Here is a 21,159-nt window from a genome sequence, read left to right on the forward strand (position 1 = left end):
CACAATGAAGACACAGAAGCTGGGTCCTGCACTCCACAGTAAAGCAGCCTTGCTTACTTTATCTACCACTTTACCTATGAAGCCAGGTGCTTCAGTCATCATTTTCAGAATGTCCTTTTCGAGTTTTGAGTACAACAATCTCTTCATTTATCCCTCATGTTCACTTCACAGTTAGGAACCCTTTACTTTAAAACTTACAAACAGAAATGAAATTTATATTCCTGTCCTTAAAAAGGCAATTGTTGCCCATGAATGATTTCTTTTAAATTTTATTTATTTTTATTTTTTCATCCTTTTTATAATCCAGACTTCATCCCCCTCCCAGTCTGCCCCTGACCGCACCCCATCCCATACCTCCTCTCCCCTGTCTCCAAGAGGATGTCCCCACACTCCACCCCACCTCATCAGGCCTCCCCACTCTTGGGGATTCCAGTCTTTTTGGGGTTAGGTGCATCTTCTCTCATGGAGGCCAGACCAGGCAGTCTTCTGCTGTATGTGTGTCAGGACCCTCATATCAGCAGGTGTATGCTGCCTCATTTTTGTCTCAGTGTTTGAGAGATCTCCAGTGCCCAGGTCTGTTGAGACTGCTGAATGAGAGGAATGATTTTTATTTTAGCTTTGTGACTCTCCTCATCCTCCCAAGGACAAAGTATTGTTGAGCTTCTTTTCTAACTTTAGTTGGGTATTCAGGTGCCTTCTCCTTAAAGCATTGATGTATTGAGAGATTGCACTGTTTTTCTGCCCTTTGAATGTATGAAATGCTATTAAGACACCTTCTTATTCCTGCAGACCATTGGCTGTGGCTTCTAGTTTCTAATTTCATTACTTTTTTCATCAACAGAGTATCCGTGTATCAGAATATCCATAATTCATATAGCATCTTGTTTCTCCCTACTTTGTTATACTTGAATATCATTGAAAGGTCTACAGGAGGAACAAAGGGGCCCATTGCCACGGTGGTGCCTGCTTTTGTACATACTTCAGTAAACATCGAGTAGGGCCACACAGCTGGGGAAGCAACTTCTGAATGAGGGCCATCCTGTAGCCTGCCTGTGAGCCTAGAGATTGGTGATGCAGAGGATGACAGTGACTGGGGAACTTCCACTTGGAGGACATGCTTGATTGAGACCATGGGACAAGTGTGGAGGGTGTATAGGATACTCCCTGAAAATTGGTAAACCAGCTTACTAATGCATTCTCATCTGATCCTCGAGGCTGAGCCTTTGACTCTGTGCCGCCTTACTCACTCCTCCAAAGGAGGCCACTGGGCAGGACACAGGACTCAGGCAACAAAGGTCCTTTTTGATTCTCCCACAGCTTGTGCATCAGAGTTGCCATCTTTTGACAGTAGCTCATTCTAACTCTGTCTCTGCCATCTCAAGATTAAGCCCTACAATTATAACTCCTTCTGTGGTCACATTACTGCTGGTGACTACTTTAGAATGGATGCTTCCCTGAAGTTTTAGGAAAACACCAACGAAACTGCTTTGGGGAAAGAAGATAAATTCATTTGCTTTTAAGTATGCAATCTCTCTCCCTTTAGGCCTTGATTGTTCATAAGCTCTACTTTGTTCCAATCTGTGCATTAGATATTCAAAATTTAGGGTTTTTGTTTTGAAAATCATTATAAATTTATGAACTATCAAGTACAGAACTGATTTCCAACTCCTTATAAACATTAAGTCATGAAGTGAATTTCATTAATATTAGTTCAATTTTACTCTTTATTTTTTACTTGTTTTTATCTTGTTTAGGTATAACCATCCAAGGTCTATTAATCTATTTCATTTAAAAAATAAATGGGGAGTGGTGAGATGGTTCAATGGTTAAGAGCACTGACTACAGGTCCTAAGTTCAAGTCCCAGCATCCACATGGTGGCTATGATGCCTTCTTCTGACATTTGAATCTTATGATTTCTTTAGGCATGCAGGTATATGTGCAAAGAGAACACTCATACATTAAAAAAAATGTTAAACAAGAAAATAGATGGACATTTTTCTCTTAAATTATAGTGCTTGATCATTTTGTATTTTTTACTCATTGAAATTTTTTAGCATAATGAGCTTTCCCTTTTAGTAGAGTCAGAGTTTTACTGGGGACTGGGGTGGGGCTCTTCACTGAGAAAGTCACCACCACAGAGAACTTGCTTCTGAGAAGTTAGACCCTAGATGTCACTTACCATCTCAAAGGCTCTGTCTAGCCCTGATTATCTTATTTCCCTGTAGCAGAGTAAAGTAAGACTGAGCGCTGAAGATCAACAGGTCTACTTCCCCCTCATGGAATCTGGAATGAGGTTCTATTAGCAACTGCATCCTTATAAGGAAGGATCTGAATGAGGTGAAACAGGTATAGAAGACAATGGGATCAATGTAACCACAATCTTATATACATATATGAAACTGTCAAGGAATACATTATTATGAAGTTCAGGTTTTCACTGTATAAATGTGATGTTAATTATATATATATATGAAGATTGATTGTTTTCCTCCATGTTATTTGTGGAAAATCAAACAAAACAGTTCAAATTGGAATTAAAAAACTCAAATATTCATAACCCTGTCATACATTTGATTGGTTTAGCCATAAAATGTAGAATTTTCTTCTGTTTACTACCACAGTTATATTCAGAACTCTGTGACAATACTGTGTGCTGTAATTTTCCATCTCTCTCAAAAAGACAGGATGAGTTTCTTCCTCTTCCTCTTCTCTTTTCTCCTTCTCTTCCTTCTCCTCCTTCTTCTTCAACTATTGCATTGTGGTTGGCACAGCTAAATAACTATTTGTTAAACCATATCCCACCACATATATATCTCCTTGCTATGTAAGCTGCATTTCACTTTATAAATCTTGGGTGCAGATTACTTGGAAAGAATAAAAATAGAATTCTGACAGTTCCAAACACTTGTTAACTATTACCATTAATGTCTATCAAAGATTTTCTTTTTGTCACTGGGTGTGGAGGTGTGTCCTTTACTCTTAGCACTCAGGATGCAGAGGCAGGCATGTCTCTGTGAGTTTCATGCCAGCCTGGAGTACATAGTGAGTTCCAAAACAGCCAGAGCTACATAGTGGAAATCTGTCTCCAAAGGAAAAAGAAATCCTCCTTTTTGACCTGATGCTTGGGCAGATGCGCAAAGACCCCCTTCCACTTAACATCCTCAGCATATTGATATGCTTAACAAGCGCAAAACAGGATAATGTAATCGATGAGAATACCCATTAAGAATGGAGAAACATGACCCCCATAAAAGAAGATTAGTGGTCGTCGAATGTGATATGCTCATAAAATTAACAAAAATAAATTCAGATATTAAGTCATGAAGAGTGAATTTGAATGAAGTGTCATGCATTGGAGAACAATGCAGACAGGAAGTGCCTAGGTTTTAACATGACATCTCAGTTTGCTGTCATGCCCTGAATTTGTAGCACAAGAATATATGGGATCTTTTCACTGAGTATGAAATAGGCTTTTGGACTGTCTCCTGATGATCACAAAAGAAAAAAAAAAGACTTCTAGAAGCTACTTTATGGTGGTGTCATGGGTTGAGCATGTCTAAGACCCAGAATGCTTCCTGTGGACTTTTTACTTTGTAAGATTTTGCAGAATTCTTCCTTCCTTATCCATATAACACACTTAGTAATCATAAGTTCAAATTTTTATGAAGCCAGTGACAAAGATACGCATGGACTGGGTGTCCTGGCTGGGTATCCGCAAGCAGTCGTACAGTGTCATTGGGCTCTTATAAAGCAAAGCAAATGACAAAGATGCGGATAGACTGGGTGTCCTGGTTGGGTACCTGCAAGCAGACATAGTATTCATTGGCCTCTTAACACATTGTTCTCTTTAGCACCCAGTCTTTCTTTTTTTTAATATATTTTTTCATTAGATATTTTTCTTTATTTACATGTCATACAATATCTCCTTTTCCAGTTTCCCCTCCGAAGAAAAGAAATAAGATTTTAAAAAAAGTAAAAACAAACCCCTGTTTCCTCCGCCCTCCCCCTCCCCCTTCTCACCACCCCACCCTCTCCTGCTTACTGGCCCTGGCATTATCCCACACTGGGGCATAGAACCTTCACAGGGCCAAGGGCCTCTCCTCCCATTGTTGACCAACTTGGCCATCCTCTGCTATACATATGCTGCTGGAGCCATTAGTCCCACCATGCATACTCTTTTGTTGGCGGTTTAGTCCCTGCGTGGTCTGAGGGTACTAGTTAATTCATATTGTTGTTCGTCCTAAGGGGCTGCAAACCCTTCAGCTCCTTGGATCCTTTCTCTAGCTCCTTCATTGGGGACCCTGTGCTCAGTCCAATGGATGGCTGTGAGTTTCTACTTCTGTATTAGTCGGGTACCGTCAGAGCCTCTCAGGAGACAGCTATATCAGGCTCCTGTCAGCCAGCACTTGCTGGCATCCACAATAGTGTCTGGATTTGATGATTGAACATGGGAAGGATTCCCAGGTGGAGCATTCTCTGGATTGTCCTTCCTTCAGTCTCTTCTCCATAGTTTGTCTCTGAAACTCCTACCATGGGTATTTTGTTCCCCCTTTTAAGAAGGAATGAAGTGCTCCACTATGTTCATAGCAGCCTTATTTATAATAGCCAGAAACTGGAAACAACCCAGATGTCCCTCAACAGAGGAGTGGATACAGAAAATGTGATACATCTACACAATGGAGTACTACTCAGCTATTAAAAACAATGAATTTATGAAATACTTAGGGAAATGGATGGATCTGGAGAATATCATCCTGAGTGAGATGACCCAATCACAAAAAGAACACACATGGTATAAACTCTCTGATAAATGGATATTACTCCAGAAGATCAGAATACACAAAGTACAATCCACAAAGTACTCAGCCTTTCTAAATGCTGTCCGTATACTTTCATTTCTTACTCAGTAATTTATTTCAGATGGTCTCTTAATTGACTGCCTTCTGAACCTGTTTACTGTTTGCACATTACAGCAAAGATCTGAGACCTGTCCAAACGTTACTTTCAGTTGTTCTATATACTTCTTTGAGTTTAGTTAACTATTTTAATTTTACTCTTGGACAATTTCATTCAAGTTTATACTGACATGTGTTATCTTCTCTTTTGCTGAGGCCCTTCTTTTCTTATTTCTTTTTATTATTAATTATTTTACTTATTTACTTTACATCCTGCTTACTGCCCCTCATACTTGTCACCCCCTCCTATAATCTTTTCCCTGTCCCCTTCTCCTCTGAGCATGTTGGAGTCTCCCTGAATACCCCCCACCCTTGAACATTAAGTTTCTGTGAGGCTAAGTGGGGGGGTCTGTGAGGCCTGTTCAGGGTGGGGGTACCAAATTATTTTCTTAATTCTAAATAGTTTTTAATTCTTTCTTAAATTTATATAGATATATATATTCTATTGATCTTTAAACTTCTCAACCATATGCATTTAGAAACTATGTTATCATAAAATACTACTTAGACAAATGTATTATTTATGTGGAAGACAGAGGGAAATGACATATTTCAAGTACATATTTTGGGCTGGACAGCAGGAAGAAATTTGACTTCATGTCATCACAAGTCCACAGTAAGTTTGTTCTGAGTTTGTGGTATCCCTACTTTATTCCTTTACTGTTGACTTTATTGCCTTTCTACTTCAGAAGCACTTAGTTGATTATATCATAGAGAAATGAACAGGATGAAGGGAAGTACCCATTTCTCTAATACTCCATATGGAATAGGATGCTACAGACATGAACATTCACTGACTATCAACTATCAAAATCACCGACTTATTATTTGCATTGTTATCAATATGTACTATAAAAGCACATGGGAAAACTTGCAGAAAAAGCATACCTCTACATTCATTTGCCTGTACATTTGTCATCATGAATCTAAATAAAATGTTTGGTGACATTCATGCTTTTAACATTTTACTTACTTTTGATTTTATGAGAGTAAATCTAAGAAATAAATTCTTATTTCCTTTGTGAAAGCATTTAAAGCACAACCAGTCTGAATCCACTGATGAATATCCTCTGAAAGGTTTGACAGCTATGTTTATGAATACAGCATTCACTCACTCACATATGCAGACTCAAGCTTGCTCACAGTCTGCTCTTAAATTCCACTTATGGATATTTTCTCAACCCTTTTCAAGAAAGGTAACTGCCTTGTATTTACTTATCGCTTGAATAAAAGTTTGAAATTGTGTGTAATTTAGACAGCTCAATATGGTATGCTATTATGAATATTTGAAAATGTCTCCTTTACCTTAAAATCTCATTCTATTAACACAGACATTCAGTAATAAATAAAAATGTGTTATACATTATTTATATTTTTTTAATGTTTCCTGTCCATCTTTACTTATGAGCTGCAGTATAGTTAAAAATAATTCGTGACACAATGTTTATTTTTGGAAAGTTTTTATTGACTTATTAATTATGTAAGTATTACACTTACATAAGTTAGGATTATATTTTATTGCATGTAATAAATTGTGACTTTATAATGAGAGATTATTTTCTCATCATCTGAGAATCTCCTTTGGCTCAGCTTTAAATAGCTGTGAGGAATATGAGTAGGTGCATGGGCCAAAAACTTTCCTAATTTTAAATAGGGCTACTTAAGTTCGAAGTAGGTCAAAGCAGGGCATCACTGTGGGATTAACGGTTATGTTCAAGAGACTAGAGAATGCAGACAAGTAAGCACAATTTTTCATTAATCTATATCAAGACAAGGCTCAAGACAACAGCAAACATTATTTGCTGTTAAGAACTATGCTAAGGTTAAGAATATATGGACGTGGGGAAATAGCTTAGTAGGTAAGAGTGCTTGCTATGCCAACATAAGGCCCTGAGTTTAAACCTTTAGTACCCAGGTCAAATGCTTAGCATTACAGTGTAGGGTTGTCACTTCAGCCTGGGATGAAACAGAGACAGACAGGTTCTGGCCAGCCAGCCTAGCTCAAATGATGATCTTGGAGCTCAGGGGAGATTCTGCCTCAAGGCCATAATGTAGAGCTGCAGAGGAAGTCACTGTCCTCTTACTCCTTGAATCTTCCTGGTGGTACAAATTTTCACACTCACATGCATGTACGACATACACATGTGCACCACTTAAATCCACACACCCTCCTTAGATATGACAAAGAAGTTTCTCTGATTATAGCTTGTTATAATTTAGTCACATAGCTCCAGCCTGTTCCTCTTGCTTTCTTCCCATGTCCCTGTGAACAGTACATCTCTGACTTCAGACTCCCTTTAACTACTCTCGGAGTTTTCCTTCATTTTTTTTTACTATGATGGGTTTGCTTAGTTCTACATCCCATTTTCCTCTTTTAAACTTTCTAATTTAGATGAAGTATACATCACACTAGATTTAGTAACACTCTTAAAAATTAGTTGTAGCATTTAGACTCCGCATCCTCAGTGTATGTCTTGAATTTCTTTTATAGACTCACTCATCATTAATTTGGGTCTGTAATTTCTTTCTCCTGTTTTTCTTTTTAAGATTTATTTTTATCTTACAGATGCATCTGTGTTTGTGTAAGAGTGTGCATGTTCCAATGGAGGCTAGAAGAGAGTCTCTGATTCCCCTGACCAGGAGTTACAGGTGGTTGTGAGCTACTTGACATGGATGCTAGGAAGAGATGTCCTGTCCCCTGGAAGAACAGGAAGAACTCTGAACCTCTGCGCCATCTCTTAAGACACCTTTTTTCCTGTTTGAATACATATGTTTTTTTTTAAAATATAGCATCTCTAAATGACTGTTCCAGTACTTTCCTCTTTTAACACATACATTTAACTTTGAAAACATTTACTAAATATATATATAATACTCTACTTGATTAGCCAGTTGTGTCTATAAAATGTTGAAAATAATGTGTTTTGGTTTTCCTTTCTTAGTTATATGATTTGGTTTTAAAATGAGTTACCTAGCTTTCAATGTTTGAAGCTTTTTGAGGAGACATTATATCTATTGAGTTATATTGATTTCTGCTTTAATTTCATTTCAATTTTATTAAATATATTTGATTACAGCTATCTGAAATTTGGTGAGACTTGTTTATGCTTCAACACATAAATTCATAAATGCAATATTCCATGTAAAACTGGAAAAGGTAAAACAAATGTAGTGATTTTGAAGTATTCCCTTTAGTTATGAAAATTACATTGGCTAGTTTGGCTCTTGAAATTGTCTTTCTGAAATAGGTTTACTTTATGCACATGTAAAGTTGGGATACTAGATTGAAATCCTGTAATATTTGCTACGTCTTCCTATTAAATTGAATTGTTTATCATTCTAAAATGTCTGATTTACTTTCCACAGTGTTCCTTGATATAACTTTTACTTTGTCTGGGATTATTCTAGTCTCATCAGTTTTGTTTAAACATTTTTATTACGATTATTTGGTTTTGTGTGTCTGTGTAAGGATGTCATAGGAACACCTGTGGAGGAAAAGGGAGTCCCCTCTGAGAAGGATGGAGCTGAGCTCGGGCTGCTTTGCTGCAAGCATCTTTTACCTGCTGAGCTATCTCCCTGCCTTTACCAGGTGACTGGATATTTTTGTTTTTGGTTTTTTAATGTTATTATGAGATGTTTCTGCAGTCTTTTACTTACAAAACTTTCTGCTCAAACTATGTCCTTTCCTAGAAACATCACATTCAACCATATTTGTATATCTTGCTTAGAAATGAGTATTATGTGCTTAAGTATAACTTGTTTACTGAGACTGTTGACTTTACATTGGTAATTTTGCTAGTATCATTTAGTTCCATTTGTTACTCTTTCTTTGTAATTTCTTTATATTACTTGTTTTTATTTCATTAATTCTTACATTTTAGATATATTTTCTTATAATGTTATAGACATTAGCTTGCAGATCTGATTATCATTTGCTTCATTTTGTTTTGTTTGCCCTTACATTCTATATGAATTCCATTCTTTTCTTCCCTTCCTAGTGATAAAATAACCTTGCATAATAGTTAAATGTCTTTCATGCCCTTCTGCTTTTGATATTTATTTTCCAGAGTTTTTCTTTGGGAGTTATTTAAATACCACATATTTTTCTTATTTTGATATTAATAGTGTTATTTTCCTTTGTTAGGGATTCTTTTCTTTAATCTGAAGAGCTCTTTTTGTGGTTCTAGTTGAACAGTCAGAGGGCATAAAGTTTTCCCATGCCTAAAATATTCATTAATTTACTTTTATTTTTGATGGATGTTTTCAGAAGTTACAGGATTCTGTTTGCTGGGCTTTTATTTGATTTATAGCATTGCGTGTGATTTTTTAAATGTTCTTATTAGCCTATATGTATTAGAAAAATAATGGGTGTCCTGTCATTTTTAGACATGTACATAATAAATGTCAGCCATGCTCACACTGACACCACTGCTCTCTTGCCTCCCTTCGCTTCTGAGCCAGCTTTCTCTCTACTTCCATCCTTTTTAGTTGTTTTTCATGCTTTTTATTTTTTAATGTGATTTTTATTCTCTTTTCTGTTAGGATCTTTTCTTTTTGGTTTTTGATATTGAAGTTTTTAAAATGATCATATCAAAGCTGGACAGGAAAACTTTTTGCACAATCACTTTTTAATGATACATTCTATTTATGAAGGTTCTCCACACTTTCTGTGACATAAAATATCAGTTATTATTTCACTAGGGTAGTTACACCTAACCGCCACACCTGCATGAAGTGAGAGTTCTTCTAACTTTTGTTTTATATATTTGTTAATCAGCCAGATATTTCTGTTTTCTTTATTTTGCAAACCTGCGTTAACATCATTGTGTTAAATACAGGAGAGCTTAGGTGAAAAATTGGACTGCCAGCCAATATATGTGGCTGGGAAATTAAGTTTCTGACTTTGGTTACTGTATTGGATTAATCTTTAATCCCACACCTTTTGGACAATGTGTTAACTTTTACAGGATGAGATGGATCCCAGAAGCCTATATGTTACTGAGGCTTCACCTCCCATCCCTTTCTTCCCAGCACAACTTGCTGGTGGAAGTTTTGACTTAGATTTTCAGTTTTCAGATGTCTCCACCTGTGTTTCTGAGATTCTGAGCCCTGTGCATGGAAGAAGAGGGCCATACTGATTTGAGGGGAAATGATATCTGGATTTTGAAGATGTAGTATCATTTGTCTTTTTCACCCCGCGAGAATATCAGCACGTGTCAGGCACTCTGGGGGTTCCCACACTGAGTCCACTTTCTGCGATGAGGAAGACTCTTTCCTGCTTTGTCTCCAGTTCCCTGCACTGAGATTGGGAGCTCTAATTTAAAACAAGTTAGGACAAATATAGAACCGATTGGTGTGCTCCTGTCTCTTCCCAAGGGCCACAGCATTTCAGTTCTCACTTGTGATGATTGTCATCCAAAGCTTTCAGTATTATTACAGGAATTATATGGATACATAAATTAGTATTTATATTCTGTTCCGCTGCAGACGTGCTTCCGATAGAGACGTTTGTCAATACCAGCGACTCTATCCATGGTCATAGTGAGAGCCCTGTCAGGTATTCAGAAAACCCTTTCTGGAGATTAGTTTTCATAGTTACAGAATACTTGCTGTGCTAGGTTTCGAATGCTCTCTGTTGTCAATGGTGTATTTATTCCAATACCTCCTAGTTCTTACAATATGAATGTCCTGATATCATCTTAGAAATTTTGTTTCTTGTTAGCATGAACTTAATTTATATTTCAATACCATTTTTGTTATATAAGTTTCCCACCCCGTGGATCTAATAGCTTTTGTAGTTTTTAATAATATTAAAAATAAATAGTTAGTTGAGCAATATCTCTGAAGTAATGTTTTTTTTCTCCATTCTGCATCTTCTCTCATAGCATGCTTTTGCTTTTATCCCTACCCTGTATTGTCAAACTTGACTTGTTTTCTGATTAAACAATGGGATCTTTAAAAGTCATAGAAATATTGTATTCATGACAAGACTTATCAACTGCGACCTAAGGCATGTAGTATGGTTAATATAAATGACTTTCCTAGCACAGTTTTTCTATTTACTTTCTTATTCTACCTAATATGCCATGGTATTTTTCTACATGTAAGAGTATAGAACTGAGAATTATGTGGGAAGATCCTGTCCTGCATAGAATCATCTAGTGGTCAAACATAGATAAATGAAGTACTGATAAGTTTTATATATGATTGTCAACTCTTATCCCACAGGTTTATTTAAATTTCAGATAAGAGAAAGGATTTGAAGAAATATGTTTAGAAAGTGTGGCTATGGCCCACTTAGAAGAGAAACACATTGATCTGAGTCACACAATGTCACCATCACTTTAAATACACATTTATAGGGTGATGTAACCAAATACCATTTCTTGTTGAATGGTACATTTTTGTTATATTGTTCGCCATTCCTTTTACACGGTAAGTTGGGGGAAGTTTAGTCACTATGCTTTAAAGAACATTGTCTTCATTTTTCTTGAGATTAAGCATGTGAAGACTAACATTTTAAGAGCCAGTTTGTGAAAGAAAACAGTATAGGAAGAGTTAGTATTGTATGTATACATTGTCTACATCCTTAGAGTACCAGAAGTCAGCCTGCATTCTTCTGTAGGTGGGGAAGGAATTTACCCACAAATGTGGGGTGAGTTCCCTGCAAATATATTCTTACCATTTCTTATTTGTACCTCTTTCTATCTCTATTTCACAAAGCACCTAGCATTCATTTGGTATTGACTTTCACCTGTATGTATTGATGGATAAAACTAGTTTTTTAAAAATCAGTTCAGAAACCTGTCAGGTGTTCTCATTCTACTTTCAAAATGTCATCTTATTTTCATTGTTCAGCCTGACACCTACCTCAAGAAAATAAAAGAGCATTTTCAGAGTTAGAAAGATGAGTCCGGTAGGAGTCTTTTGCTTTTTACATATGCTACTAGAACATTTGGCTGGTGTCAATTATTGGTGAAGGGAACAGGAGGCTTTCCAGGGCGTCAGAGATTAACAGACATGGACTGAAACAATCATTCCCTTTTTGAATATGATTAGTTCAGTTTCATAGCAGTACAGACTAGAGGGCTAGGAGTCCTTAAGGGCTAAGGAAATGAAAGGCTAGGGCAATCTATCAAGTCACTATGGCCACATGATGTAGAGGAGAGAGATTCTTACACACTCTGGTGAAAAATACTGTGAAAAGGAGAGGGTTGATGTTCCATCAGAAGCCTAAGACCAGAAAGGAGTGGGTACACAGCAAGAAAATGTGCCTAGGAACAAATGGTCAGGGGATGAAGACATCTGTTCGCACTGACAGCTGCCTCCTAGAAAGCTATTGTTGCATGTAGATCATTGGTTTACTGTTAAAACTTCTCAGAAGTCCTTTCTGTTTCACATTCTCACTTCTAGAGAGTCACTGGATTGTGGCAAAACAGTTCAGATAATGTACAATGATTTTCTTCTTGAAAGCGCTGCTGGATCGCAAACTTTGTCATATCTGACCCTTAATTCCTCTTTGATACAGAAGGAGACATATTATAGTTCCCGGTGTTGGGATGTGAACAAGTTTGGAGGGCCATTAATCTAGCCACCACAGAAGGAATAAGTCAAAAGAAACTGCGGACAATAAAATACCGAAAGAAGCTAGTTGGCAGATTAGCTTCCCGTCCTATTACCTGTCAAGTCGAATAGGCATACGAACAAAAGTCCCTCCCTTTCTGAAAGGGACAAGACCTGGCTTCCTTTGCACACCTGTGCTGGATGAGCAAACTCTCTTCTCAGTATGTAGTGATGTAATCTGTCATGAATGCCCCTTCTTATTACAGCTTCAGTCACCACCCATTAAAATGATTCAAGGTTTATCACCTGGCAGCATGAGTGTGTTTTCATCCAACTCATCATGTTATTAAAATGAGAATAATTAAAAACATGAGATGATTTTAGGACCTCATGCAACTTCTTAGATGAAAATACTTGAAAGTAAAAAACAACCTGTGGTGATGAGGAAGTTTCTGGGCCTTGGGATCAGAGGCTGTAGTGGGAGATGGAACAAGAAAACTTCATTGGATACATGTTTCAAGTTGTCAAAAGTAAAAATTAATGATATTAATATAAATTAATATTTATTAACATTCTTTCTAAGTTTTCTGGTATTCCTCGTAATTTAAGGGAAAATAAAAGATATTGTTTATAGACCATCATGGTAACAGTTGTTATAGTCCTGTGGCCTATTTTTTTTTAAATAGAGTATTCTTAACTAGATTCTTCATTAGTTTGCAACAGTTTTATTTTGGATATCTAGATGGCACTGTTTACTATATCATACTAATCAAAAGCACCTTACCCCAAATAATGCTAATTAAAAGAATTGAAATTTTTAGAAGAGAAATTAGTCTTAGAAACCCAAAAGTCTAATAATAAACTTTACTCATGTGGTACACTGCTAACTGTGCTGAGACAAGCTACACAAATTTTTTCTGAGAAAACATTATGAACTTATGCTTTTCAAATCCCCCCACAGGAACTATTACTAAAGAAATTTGCACATTTGGACTCTAAAACCTTAGCATTGAAATTTCAAGCTGTGAATTTGTGGGCACAGAAGCCTCAGAAGTTAGAGCCATTTTGAAGATGAACTTTATCCTGTTCTGTGATCTGAATGTTTGTCATTGTGGAGACAGAGGTGTACACTGTGGTTCTTGATGTTAATTATACTATGAATATTTTCCATACCTATTAAACACAGTGAAGTTGTTTTGAAAGGGTGAGTCATTTTAGGAGACTGACAAGTTGTCTTTTAATTTATTGGTTTTGCATCTCATTCCAAGTTGGCTCTTCTTATAGAACCCATTGTATTATTTATAAGGTTAAGATGACTGGCTGTTATTTTACAGCCTTGCAGCCAATTTGCGCTGATGTGACTCTTTTGATGAGATCATCATGATTGTAAATCTTAAGGTTATGCTTTTGATCTTCATAAAGAAGTTTGCTGGCCTCCATCTTGTGAGCGCAGATGGCACTGCCATTCCCTATGCAGTTATCTTATAAATGAATGTCTTTGATCTTAAGGAAGGAGGCCATCAGTTTCTTATCTGTAGTAAAACTCAACCAATTAAGACTATTCTGACAGCAGCAGGTCAGAGCTGTATTTTTAATAAGCAAGGAAGCAAGAAGGTAGAAATGTACCACATCAGTTACTGATTGTTGCTAGATGTCACATATCTGAAATGAGTCTTTTAAATCTATGAACTGTAACCTAGGTCTAGCTTCTCTAGTAAAAATAATTACTAATAAGTTTTCATTGTAAAATTATTTCACATTTAGCTGATATAATAAAATATCATCATTTTAAAGTATGATTAATATATGAAGAAAATTAGGGAAAGTAATACTGAATTCACATATATCTGGTAACACAAGCAAGATTGCTATGAACTTGCCTGACTTCACACCTCATGATGTAACAATGCCCCTGTTTATGATATTCACGAGGTTATAAATACCTTCTAATTTAAGCTAGTCAGGTATGGATAATTAATTAATCCTGTTTAAAAATGTATGTAGTTAATTTCTCTACCCCCCTCACCAAATTCTAAAATATATTCATTGTATTACTGCAATTCAATATTTTGCAATATTTTGGTTTTAATTTATCTATATTTTTACATAAATTGTTAGGAATTATGACATATTTTACTTTCCTTAAAGGATTATCAGATCAAAGAACTGAAATGAGTGGGCAGATGAACTACACGGTCTTGAAAAATGAAAGCAGCCATACCTGTACATAAACGTGTTGTATGTATGTGTATATGTTAATGTGTACACTATGTGAATGCATATAGACATGTGTCTCAATATGTGTATATAGGAGCAGGACCAAGACAAAGAGGGCTAGAATTATATAATTGAATTTAATTTTTATACATTAATATCACATAATTTTATCAAATATTTAGGGAAACTATTTTAATAGAAAAATCATTAGTATAAATGGCAAGAAGTTACCTATTTTTTTTCCTTTTTCTTCAACCCACCTAGAAAATAACAAATTTATATCTTTGCTTTCAGGTCTTATTACCTGTACCAGTTCAGAAATAAAATGTTATATTTTCTTGTATTATCAGTCTTGTTTATGGTTGAGCCTTTTGATCTCAGTCTTATTAGTCTTTTAGCTTCTCCTTCCTTCTTATGCTAACTGCATTTTGGGAAGTATAGACATGAAGACCCATGCTTTTCCTTTAAGATGATTCTAGCACTTAGTAAATGCTATATTAAAATCCAAAATTCAAAAAAGCTACTTAATACCATATTTCATAGAAAGTTTCCAAATGTTACAAAAGAGGATTATAAAATAAATATTAATGAAGCACTGTTTGGCTTCTTTTTCTCCACTACGGATATATAATATATACATATATACATGTATTCATAATGATGAATTCCATACCTAAATACAAAACTGTCATCAGAAAATCAAATACTCTGATCAATACAGGTGAACATTGGTGAAATACCACCTGAAAAAAATAATATTTCAGTTATCATTCTAATTTGGAGAACATAAAATAAGCATGTATTGTAGAAATCTATCTTTCTGCGAGTATCCTGTACCAGTGAACACTTCTGCAAGCTGGATCCTGTCTTTTCTTCCTCTGCTGTAGAATCATTGGTCACACTGCCATCCTGTTTATGTGTGTGTAAATATAACATGCACAGAAATGATAACAGTTTTCCCAGAGACCATGCTATAGTATATTGACCTTGTATATTCACAGAAAATTTAATTTTTTAAGCAATCAAATTAGTGCTGCAAGATATACCATAGTTCTGCGATATGGAAATGTACAAATGGAGCTTATGCAGATGCTCATGACAATTGAACTGCAAGTAAATGAACATCTAAGCATAACCAAGGAGAGACATGTAGATGACTTAGCTTCTTACTCTGATGCTTAGTGATACAGAAAAATTCTTCAGGTCCTTAATTACCTTTTATTTGCTGACTCGGTTCTACCCCTACAGCTCACACCAATAAATAACTAGACTAATGTTTAAATCATACACACACACACACACACACACACACACACACACACACACATACACACACACACATACACACCCCACATACTTTTCCTTTGAAGCAGAAAATGATGTCTAGATTCACCCAAGTGTTGTGGAGGAAGCATTAAGCTTTGGGAAGGAAATAATCAGTGGATTTCATTCCTGAGATAAGCAAGCATGTTCGTGCATATTCTTTTCGCATACATGCCTATGCGTCACTCAGTGCAAACGGTGCTCCTGCAGCTTTTTGCGCAGTAATTAGATTGGTGTAATCACAGTGAAATGAAGACAGCCACACTGATAATTTCACAGTGAATATTAAAGACAGATGTGCCTTCCACTGTACAATAAATGAACCTGAACTGCAGTCAGGGTCTAGGAGGACAGTGTGGCCAATGCACCTATTGTGTCCCTGCTGCAGAAAGGAGCCTGCCGATTGGCCACTGTCTGCAGCACATAGCACTGGCTTGTTATAAAGGACTTGTCTAGGGGAGAGCCTGTAGTACTCCATTGTCTGGTAAAGTTCATATGACTGCATTATTTTGTAAGGGGGGTGGTGGAGGTGGTGGTGGAGGGAAAGCTTGGAGGGGGTATCAGCTCAACTGTAAAAGCTATACAGACTCTCTCTCTCTCTCTCTCTCTCTCTCTCTCTCTCTCTCTCTCTCTCTCTCTCTCTCCATAGATCATCTCTGCTTCATGCCCTGTCTCATTTCGCATAGCTAAAAAAAAGAATGCTAATTAAGATCCCATGTCTTAACCTGAAAATAATGACTCGGCTGTAATTAGAAATCTGCTGAGAGTTTAAAATTCTAGTAGGGGACCAAAAGCATCAGTTATGGTGATTAGGAAGAAAATGAAGAAGTATGTTTCTGTAATCAAGGTAAACATGGGAAAAGGGGGATTCCCCCTTCTTTCTTTTTTCTTTTTTTATCCAATTTTAACCAATGGTATTCTGCTGCAGATGAGAAGATACTGTGTTTCAAAAACGATTTTAACCATCAAATTGAAAGAACACAAATCAGTAGCAATAGAAGCCTTAATCCTCCTTAGGATGCAATTCAGATGAAAGAACTGCTTTTATTTTTCTTTTTGTATGTGTGTGTTATAGACGGATCTGAGAACGCTGTCTGGGCTTCGTGCCAAGGGCTGGTATTCACACAGCAACGACGGCCTCACAGAGGAGCTGTGGGAAGCAGGAGGGAAGCCTCTCTTAGGGTGCCACTACTATGGAGACACAGCTGGGCTGAACAAGATTTGCTTCAAACGACAACAAGAGAGACAGAAAGTATCTGATTCAACCGCTGCCCAAGCAGGCAGGCACCAGAAGAGCTAGCAGCCAATCCGGCCATGCTCGAAGCCAGTCCTGCAGCTCAGCCAATCAGTGACATCATTGGTGAGAAACTCATTTACATCATGCAGTAATGAACTTTGTTTAACATAGCCTTCCCCTTTTTCCTATTACCCTCCCCTCCCCCAGATTAAGTCCTTCCATTAATTATTCTGGTGGCATAATTTAAAACGCTATGTGAAAATGTGGCTACATTCTCTTTGGTAGCTCTTATCCAGCCTCCAACTGATGTCTGCAGTATCAGAGATGGTTCTAAGTACAATTCTATTTTGCTTTGATCTTGCAAATATTATCTTCTCCTTCTAAAAAGAAAAAAAAAACTCAGAAAAAAAAATCCCATACTTCTGTTTATTTATTAGCTTCTCCCTGTCTAATGAAATATGTGTTTTCTCCAAGTTGCAACTAAGAACTGTACAATGTCATAGGGAATCGGAGGTGGCAGGAGGTAGGGGGGGCTGCCATGGGTGTTGTGATTTTTTTCCAAGCAATCTGCATCTTGGAGGTCCCTTTCACGTTTTCAGATTTTATGTTGTAGTGGCCATTTTACATACAGTGCTTTCTCCAAGAAAAAGCTCTATGTACGTCTGTCACATGGAGGAAAGTTCTCTCTTGTTTTATTCTGTCTTCACTGCTCTCAGCCAACATGTCATCTTATTAATGAATAGAACTGAGGTCATTTCTGAACCAATCTCTCCCTTCCCATCGCAGCACAATGCACCTGATTTGCATCCATTTACTAGAAATACTGAATACAAGAACCGGCTTGAAAAGAAGTACAGAGAACAGCTTACATATTATTTCAGAATATGACAGGGCCATTTGTTTCTCAGGAGGCATAATATGTAACAGCTGCTTTAATGTTTCTGTGAAAATGCCTGATCTCCATTTATAGTTCAATACCTTTAGTGAATTTATGGGATCATTATATATCCAGAGTTGAGCAAATGAAATCATGGTCACGAAGGAATTCATTTATCTACGGGAAAACATTTGGAAGTACAATGTTGTCTCACACATTTGTGTTTTGTTGGTCAGGATAACGTGTTCTGTTCGCTAGAAGGCTTAAAACGTCTGAAACATGCGGTCTGGGAAGATTTCTATTTGCTTTACAGACATCCCAAGAGCGAAACTGGGACAGACTTTAATATGATTTCTATTAATTTGTATATTTCTTGCATTGTTGCCATGAAAGGCATGTGGTTGTCTAGAACTGATAGCAAAAGCGCATTGTCTATTTTTTATTAAAGGACTGCTTTGGATATAGTTATTCAAAGACATGGAATTTTAAAATACACTGACAAAGGTTTCATAACTGTGCACGATTTTTTAAAGAAGCTTAGCGAGCACAATGATAGGCATAGTCACATGAAAGGTTTAGACAAGAAACCCATGGCCCTTTTAATTCATGAGGCATTCCATCATCCCATCATCTGTATTCAGGGGCGACTGTCCTGAATCAGTCATGAGCTCCCCTGCTGCAGATCCTGTAATTTGAATCATGTGTAATAATATATTATCCTACTGGGGGCCCTCTCTCAGTAGGAAAATGGTTTCTACATTCTGGTATAAGAGAACTTTTGGCTGCTAGCCGACTCACAGCCATTACTCATATGGACAGTCACAGTTGTCCCCCTTAAGGAATAACATCTGGACAGCCTCGTCCGCCAAAATTCTGCAACCTCCCCCTTGTTATGAATTATGATTTCTTAGAATTGGGAAAGCTAAAAAAAAAAAAGTGAAGCCTGAAAGTGGAAGGCTGAAAGAAATGGATCAAAATTTTATAGAGCGTGCCAGGTGACAACAGCTCAAACTCCCATCTCTTTGAATGGATGGGGAAGTGGATGGAGGGAGAGAAGCAATTACACCTAAATGTATTTGCTTGCCTAGACACTACGAAAATGTCATATGTTTGGTGAGGACATGGCTATCTGTGTGCTTCTGTGGATGTCCTAGCCAGGTCCTCTAAAGGGTGTGGCAAAATGGAGCATTAGCTGAGGGTGGAGCCCACAGTGCAAGCAGAGCAATTGTCTCTGCTCAGGAAGGCGAAGAAGTGGTGGAGGAAAAAGCCATTGTGCCTTAGGTGTTGGTTCCACTAAGGACTCTGATCCTCTTGTAAATGTGATGAGGTCACTGAATTTATCTCTGTTTTCCCTACCAGTGAAAAAAAAACGCTCAGGTGTCACCTTAGGGTTTCCCTCTAAGGAACATCTTTCTGTTTCTTAACCACCGAAGGCTTCATTTGCTCTAACAGCTGGTTAAGTCTGCCTTTTGTAAAGTCTTTGCAAACCATAGCCAAGTCTCTCCTTTCTCCGCCCTTCTCTTTGTACCTCCATCCCTGCATGCATGACTGTTAATAGTTTTATAGAGTCACATGTGTACATTTGTGTGACTAAACCCTTACAGGCAGAGACCACATTGAATTGACCTTGAGCCTCTAGGCCTTAGGATAATGACTTATATTCCTGCAGTTGGAATTCATATCCCACCTAATGAATTATATATATTGTAAATCATTACAGAAATTGCAAGAATTACAGATATTGTTATAATGCTGTCAGCTATTACTACTAGGATGTAGATGTCAGCTTTTTACCCTAGCTATGCTGTGCCATTCACTTCAGTGGACCTTCAAAGTGAGGCTCAGAAAAGAGGAACACAACTTTGTTGTTGTGTGTGTTTTCAATAACCTATTGTAGGAAAATGTATTTCATTGTGTTTCAAATGCAGAATTAAGCTCACAGAATTTGATGCTTTAAAAACCTCAAAAAAAGTGAGCTTTGTCTTATTAAATTGCAAAGTAACTATGGCAAGAAAATTATCAAACTCTACTATTAATTACATGAATGGGTTAATTACATGAGAAAGTTGAGCAATTAAAGTTGAAGTTCAAGAGGTCAGGATTCATGGACTTGAGTTTTATCTTCTCAAAATTAGTACATGTGTTTTATATCTCTACTCTAGTATAATGTCCCTTGGAATGCATTTTTAGATGTTTTAGAACAGCTTGATAGTATAAGGCAGAAAAGATTTTATTTTTATGCTACCTTTCTACATAAGTTTTCTTTTGGCTATAGTACTCCTGATAAATTGTGCTTAATTCCTTGGTGAACAATGATCTTGTCAAGACCTTTCTAAATCTTTGTCATAAGAATTTGAAAAACCATTGCACAGTGTTGATTCCCACTTGTGTAAAGGAAATAAAATAGAAAATCTATAACATCTTTTTATATTTGGAAAACATAAAAATGCATGGAAATGGGCTTTTATAAAGCATATTTTATAAAAGAGAAGGGAAAAAATTTCTGAGTTCTAAATATGTTTGTTCAGCTCCCCGGAATAGCCTGAAATAGCTTCTACTAGGACAGGATTACAAGACTGGACGAATATATTTTTACTCTGCCAAATGATGTTTGCTTTAAAAGTCAGGAAGATAGGATTTTGCAATCATCTAGGATTAATACAAATTGAATATGCTTATGAAATTGATCACTCTGAGCAGGACTTGGGCTCTATAGGTGGATGAAGAAGAAGGCTAAATTTTATTTTTTTAAAACTATACTGTAATGTAATCAGTAAATTTATCCTTATACTCATTAAGCAATTATAGTTTTGATTTTTTTTTTTAAATTTGCAAAGCTAACACCTGGGTTAACTTCACTGTGGCTTTTGTTAATTTAATTCATATTGAGGTAAAAATTTGATTAAATAGTTTTGGGTTCTTTGAGTTTGGCTTTAAAATAGATAATCATGCTGGTTTGGATCCTTTTTATTCTGCTAAAAATCAC

At 36.7% G+C, this 21,159-nt stretch overlaps 1 long non-coding RNA gene across 5 annotated transcripts in view; it reads left to right on the plus strand.

Moving 5' to 3' along the window:
* Window positions 1-16,422: 16,422 nt before the first annotated feature.
* LOC116086070 overlaps window positions 16,423-21,159 on the plus strand; it is a 503,346-nt gene continuing 498,609 nt past the window's right edge. For 2 of the 5 annotated variants that reach the window (XR_004116812.1, XR_004116813.1), the window contains exons 1-2: window positions 16,423-16,543; window positions 17,135-17,419. This is a non-coding gene — a long non-coding RNA (uncharacterized LOC116086070). Of the gene's footprint in view, window positions 16,544-16,597; window positions 16,907-17,134; window positions 17,420-21,159 lie in introns of those variants that run through there. The other 3 variants (XR_004116811.1, XR_004116808.1, XR_004116810.1) reach the window with 2 other exon arrangements.

The sequence above is a fragment of the Mastomys coucha genome, unplaced genomic scaffold (assembly GCF_008632895.1).
Source record: "Mastomys coucha isolate ucsf_1 unplaced genomic scaffold, UCSF_Mcou_1 pScaffold12, whole genome shotgun sequence".
Lineage (NCBI taxonomy): Eukaryota > Metazoa > Chordata > Mammalia > Rodentia > Muridae > Mastomys > Mastomys coucha.